Source organism: Leucoraja erinacea, chromosome 20 (assembly GCF_028641065.1).
Source record: "Leucoraja erinacea ecotype New England chromosome 20, Leri_hhj_1, whole genome shotgun sequence".
Taxonomy (NCBI): domain Eukaryota; kingdom Metazoa; phylum Chordata; class Chondrichthyes; order Rajiformes; family Rajidae; genus Leucoraja; species Leucoraja erinaceus.
The window spans coordinates 28,676,106-28,682,716 of NC_073396.1; the positions used below are offsets into that span (position 1 = coordinate 28,676,106).

The window sequence follows — 6,611 nt, forward strand, 5'->3', positions numbered from 1 at the left end:
ATCACCTATCCATGTTCTCCAAGGATGCAGCTTCACCCGCAGAGTTACTCATGCACTCTTTTTTTGTAAACTAGCATCTGGAGTTCCTTGTTTCTATTTGTTACTATTTGCATTCTTAGGTGCTCGCTCAATCTGAATGTCTGCTTTGAGTGATTGTTGGACCCAACTATATTTTAACATCATCTTCTAATCTAAACTATTGGTATTTAAAGAATGTACTGCCTTTCTGGTTGCTCTGAAAGTACCCGCAAGGTCAGTGGGATTGATAAGAGGTTGGGCGATAATATGTGATAGGGAAATACATGAGGGAATGGAACTGATGGGATTGCTCTGAGAGCCAACATTAACTCTATGGGTGGCATGGGTGGCATGCACATTGGTGCAGTGGTAGAGTTGCTGCCTTAGAGCACCAGAGACCCAGGTTCGATCCTAACTACGTGTGCTGTCTGTATGGAGTTTTTATGTTCTCCACGTGACCGCGTTGGTTTTCTTCCATTTCCTTCAAAGACGTACAGGTTTGTAACTTTGGCTTTGGTAAAAGCTTGTAGGTTGTCCCTAGTGTATAAGATAGGGCTAGCATATGGGGATCGCTGGTCAGCACGGATTCGACAGGCTGAAGGGCCTGTTTCTGTGCTGTATCTCTAAACTAAACTAAACTAAACTAAATGAAACTATGGGCTGAATGGTCTCCTTCTATGTTATAAGGAACATACATTATTTATCCAAGTAACTTTGCTTCTGCCATTATTTACCCACTCACTTAAGTTGTCAAAATCACCCAGAAGCCTCTATACATCTTCCTTACAATTCACAATCTCATCCCGTTTCATGTCATCAACAAATTTAGAAATATTCAATGCTTTCATCTAATTCACTGTTGCATGCTGTAAACAGCTGGGTCCCAAGTATTGCTAAGTATGGTACAGGCTGATACAAGCAGCAATAGCTCCTCCTCTCTGCTTCCTATCTATCAGCCTATCCATTCAGGGCAGCATGGTGGCCCAGTGGTAGAGCTGCTGCCTTACAGCGCCCAAGACCAGGGTTTAATCTTGACTGTGACCGCGTTGGTTTTCTCTGTTTGCTCCGGTTTCCTCCCACATTCTGAAGACGTGCAGGTTTGCTGGTTAATTGGCTTCTGTAAATTGTCCCTGGTGTGTAGGATGTGAAAATGGGATAACTGGCAGGGTGATTATTGGCAGGCCTGTTTCCACGCTGTAACTCTAAACTGAACTATACTAAATTAAACGGAACTGAACTGAACTGAACTGAACTGAACCAAACTAAACTAATCCAAATGAAACCAAACTAAAGTAAACTAAACAAAACCGTTTTTTGCTCCACATCATTCAAGTAATGCCTATTAAGCTGGCCTAGAGTGCTGTCACTCCGAGATGATGAAGCCTTCTAGCTGCACAGTTGCAAAATGCTCAGGGAGTCCTCCCCAATGAAGGGCAGCAGCCTCCTCCTAGCCCTGCTGCATGCAACAGGCCAAGGCAAACTGAAGGTGTTGCCAAGGGGCTCCTGTAGCCAGATGGCAAGTTTGAATGGAACTGCTAGCAAGCTGGCAGCATGATCCATCTCAAACTACGGTTAGATCCTGACTACGTGAGCTGTCTGTACCGAGTTTGCACGTTCTCCCTGTGACCACGTGGATTTCCTCCAGGTGCTCTGGTTTCCTCCCACATTGCAAAGACGTGCAGGTTTGCAGGATAATTTACCTCTGTAAATTTCCCCTAAAACATGCCCCTAGTAGAACTAGTGCGTTGGTTGATGCAGATTCGGTGGGCCGAAGAGCCTGTTCCGTGCTGTATCTCAAAACAAAAAAACACTGCTGAGTGAATTGGGACACCAGTGGAGAGCCCTCCTTCCCTTTCTCCTCTCCACCTCTTTTTCTCCTCTGCTACCTTCCTCCTGTTATTCCTCTCGTCCCTCCCCACATTCTCTCTCTCTCTCTCTCTCTCTCTTGTGCTGTGAATTATGTGGTAGATTTAAATCTCTCTCTCCCTCTTTCTCTCCCTCGTTCACTCTTTTTCTCTCTCCTCTCTCTCTCTCTTGCTCTCTCTCTGTCCCTCTCTCTCTCTCTCTCTCTCTTTCTCTTTCTCTCTCTCTCCCTCTCCCTCTCCCTCTCTTGAGTGACTACGTGAAGATTTTAAAGCTCTGTGATTTCAAACCATGTAACAGTTCATACTTCACTCGCTGCCAAAATCATTCGAGGGAGGAAGTATGTTATCGTAATCAACCATGAATCTGTTTGTAAAAGAATAATGGTGTTATTAACAATAACAAGACCAAAATGCTCGCCCGGGCTTAAATTATATAGTTGCAGATTCTAATACTTTTTCTGCAAACGATACAGGTTCTGCCAGTGGCTTGTTATAAAAGTTTGGAACGTATACTCCCTAGGCCACCCCGCTGTAGCCAGGATGTGGTCCATAGGCACGTCCATCCTCTTAGTCACTGATGTGGATGCTGCCCTGGTGGAGTAAGATTTATACACGTTAGTATGTACTCCAGCAACTCCCAGTACCTGCTTGAGCCACTTGAGATAGTTTGGCTCGTCATCCGACCATAAGGTTTCTTGTGGCTGACCCATAAGGCTTTTTCTCTCCCTCGAGGATTACTTATTGTGTCGATATAGTTCAATAAGTGGGTCATGACACAAAACCGTGGTTCAGGTGGGTATGCCCGGAATTCCATGACTAGACCTGATGTTCCTGGTCTGCTCTGTTTGACCAGCCCATAATGGTAAATGTAACATGGTCTAGTAGACCATATTGTCCAATCGTAGATGGAGGAAACTGGACTCTTTGTGCTGAGACAAGGCCATCAGCATGACCGTCTTCAGGGTGGGCTGTTCCAGGGTGAGGGACCTGGCTGGTGACCATCCCCTAAGGTACGTCAGGTCCACACTGACATCCCAAATTTGGGTGTACCTAGGTCTGGGGGATTAGAGTTGAATATGCCTCTCCTGAATTTGATCACCAGCGGGTGGTACCCTATGGCCTGTTGTCCTGGTGCCCGAGTTAAGTAGGCTGACAGAGTACTTCTGGCTGTGTTGATGGCGCAGTAGCTGAGTCCTTCATTGTGGTGAAGACCTGCCAGGAACTCCAGTACAGGTTTTGATGTAGTTGAATGTGTAGTTCCTGTATTTGAATAGTATCTTCCCACTTCTTGATGTTCGCCAAGTATGTTCCCTTGTGGATATGCGATGGGATGCTATCATCGTGTCGATAGTGCTATTTTGACAATCCAGGCCCAGCAGTGGTCTTCCCAATTCTGCAACCCAGGCCCAGGAATGGTCTTTTCAAATCTGCAACCCAGTAGATTAATTTATCGTGCCCCCCCCCCCCTAGTTCAGCGGGAATGAATTTAATGCCACTGCCTCAAAGTTTGGTTTCATGCGACATACATCGGTACGTGGTGATTCAATTGAAATACAGGGAAATCGATATCTGGTGTTCCATATTGCTTTGTAATTTCAGCAAATACTGTATTTAGCTCACCTGGTAGATAAGTTTGCTGATGGTCGAATATGTTTGACGACCTACGGTTACCAATTGTTAAATAAATTGTCACATGATATCGATTTATTCTGCCCAAGTGGTTGGTGTATGCCACCACTGTGATGTTGTTAATTTATAAACGAACATGCAAAATGGTGCACTACAGAATAATATGCGTTATCAATAGAACGTACTTAATATTCCCAACTAGGTTTTACGCCCAGTCTCTATAGTGATGACGACTCCAGATTCGTCCATTTGCCACCATGTTCTGGGTATGGGTATTTAGTTTAAAACATTAGCACCTTAGCTCTAATGGAAAGGTTCAAGTTAAGTAGCTGGAAATGCTGCTGCTAACTCCCAATTACTTTTTATTTATTTATTTATTAGTTATTTATTTCAGACAGAATAAAAGAATAAAAAGCAAATGTGAAACAGCATACAAAAAACAAAACAAAAATATTTATAAAGTGTCATAAACAATATCTATAAATAAATGAAATCATATGTGTCCGAAAAGGAGCAGGAAGAAGCCAAAGCTTATTAATTCCCACCCCTTATTCAACTGCTTGTAATTATCTCATACAGTTATATATACACCATATGTACACCAGCCACTATATGTACACCAAATTATTTACATTTGAACACTAATCAAATATTTACAAAGCCATACAAAAAAGAAAAAAAGGAAAAGAAAAGAAAAAACCCGCAAATACTATACAGTATCTTAGTCATACTTACAACCATCACTCTATAGTCACTCTTCCCAATACAATCAGTATAACAAATATCACAATCACATATCCTCATCCTAATATCCTTTTAAACAAGTGTTTTTGTACATCTTTTTAAACTGAATTATGCTTGTGCTAAGTTTTATCTCCTGTTCCAGACCATTCCACAAATTCACACCACAGATTGCTATGCACATACTTTTAAGAGTTGTTCGAACATTGAGTTTTTTAAAATTATGTTCCCCTCTCAAATTATACCCACCCTGTCTTTCCATAAACAGTGTTTGTATATTTCTTGGAAGTAAATTATTTCTTGCTTTGTACATGATTTGCGCAGTCTTAAATTTAACCAGATCAGTGAACTTCAGTGTATGTGACTTTAAGAATAATAAATTGGTTCTTTATTGGTAAATAAATTACTCAAGCCACTGTTGAATGGTTGGTTGATTGATACCATTAATTGTTACAGGTTGTGTCATATGCTGACTCTCCTTATGGCAATGTTATAGATGTGTGGGTAGAGTTAATTGAATACCAGATAGTCAATAGTAGTGGATGGTGTCAACGTAGATCTATCTGGATAGAATGACAGGCTCAGGCTAAATAAGTATAGTACCTAATGCTGTTGATTAGCTATTCCCATGGATTTGTCTGTCGTAAAATCATAGAGACATGGCATGACGATATGTTCCTTAATAGTGTCAGGGCTGGTTTGAATATCTGGGAACAGTTTTGGCTGATATTAGCCATAGTCGACAATTTATACTGCCATAGTTACCCCATCCAGGTAACTAGGTATCTCCGAAATTTTATGAATGGGTACTGAATAGTATGCACCTTTAAACTGATGTCTACCATAAAGTATCCGAGGAAAGCCATGGTTAGCAGTTACAATTTTCCATAAGTGTGTAACCTGGTGAAATACTCAAGTGGAAAAGTCAATGATGGTGCGACATTCACCATCTTTGGGTTTATTGGTACCAAAGGTTCATATTAGGTTTTTTATGACCCCTAGTATATCAATGATGGTGCGACATTCACGATCTTGGGTTTGTTGGTACCAAAGGTTCATATAGGCTTCTTTATGACCCCTAGTATATCTTCTCCAGTTAGCTAGTCCCTTATGTTCTTTTTTAGTGGGAGGGTAGACCCCTTTGGGGTGCATGCTGAACTGGTAATATATGGTCCCTAGATAAGAGACGTATCAGATGTTAAACTGATAAAAACAGATACTATACTTGATCTTGGCCAAAAGGCCGAGAAATGATGGGATTCTTAATTCAATTTTTATCCTTGAATACTTTTGGTATATAACTACCAAGTGTGATAGTTCTTCATGTTCCCAACCCAGGTGTGATTCCCCCCCCCCCTGTTAGTACTAACCCTTCACCTTTTATGTGATGGTAGGGACCATACTTATCTGTCTTCACTGTTGTTTAGTGGTGTGTTCATTTCTTCGGTTTCTGGTTCCTTGCCTGTAGGGATGGTGTTGTTGGGGGGTGGCGCATTTTCCATGGGGCCCGCTCTGGACCCTGGCCTGTTAGCATGCTTTCACCAGTACTATTAAGTAGACGCCGACTGGTGGACGTGTGGAGGTACTGCTGTCTGATTTTGTGTGCGCTCATTCCAGGCTCTGCCCTCTTGATAGCTCAATAGCGATAAAACAGAATTCCTCCTCATAGGCTCCAAATCCACACTCAGCAAAATCAATAACCCCACTTTCAACATCGACGGCACCACTGTCTCCCCATCTCCCCAGGCCCGCAACCTTGGCATGATATTTGTCATGTCATTAAAACCTCCTTCTTTCACCTCTGCAACATTGCCAAAATCAGACCCTCTCTCACACCTCCCGCTGCTGAAAGACTCATCCATGCCTTCATCTCCTCCCGACTGGACTACTGCAACTCACTTCTCCTTGGCATCAGCTCCACCTACATCAACCGACTCCAACTGGTCCAGAACGCAGCCGCCCGACTCATCACCCACACCAAATCCTGGCATCACATCACTCCAGTCCTCAAACAACTTCACTGGCTTCCCATCTCCCACTGGATCACCTACAAAATCCTGGTCCTCACCTACAAAGCCCTCCACCATCTGCCCCCCCCATATCTCACTGACCTCCTCTCCCCCTACCAACCCTCATGGTCCCTCAGATCCACATCAGCCGGTCTCCTCTCCATCCACAAGTCCAACCTCCGCAGCTTTGGGAACAGAGCCTTCTCCAGGGCAGCTCCCAGGCTCTGGAACTCCCTCCCCCAACTGATCCGCAATTCCGTGTCCCTCACCATCTTCCAGTCCCGCCTTAAGACCCATCTCTTCACCTCTGCCTATCCTTAGCCCCACGTCCCCCTCCCTTTTCATCTGT

The 6,611-nt window shown here is 43.4% G+C and overlaps 1 pseudogene; it reads right to left on the bottom strand.

Moving 5' to 3' along the window:
* Nucleotides 1–5,394: 5,394 nt before the first annotated feature.
* Nucleotides 5,395–5,508, bottom strand: LOC129707131 (U2 spliceosomal RNA; annotated as a pseudogene).
* Nucleotides 5,509–6,611: the final 1,103 nt, after the last annotated feature.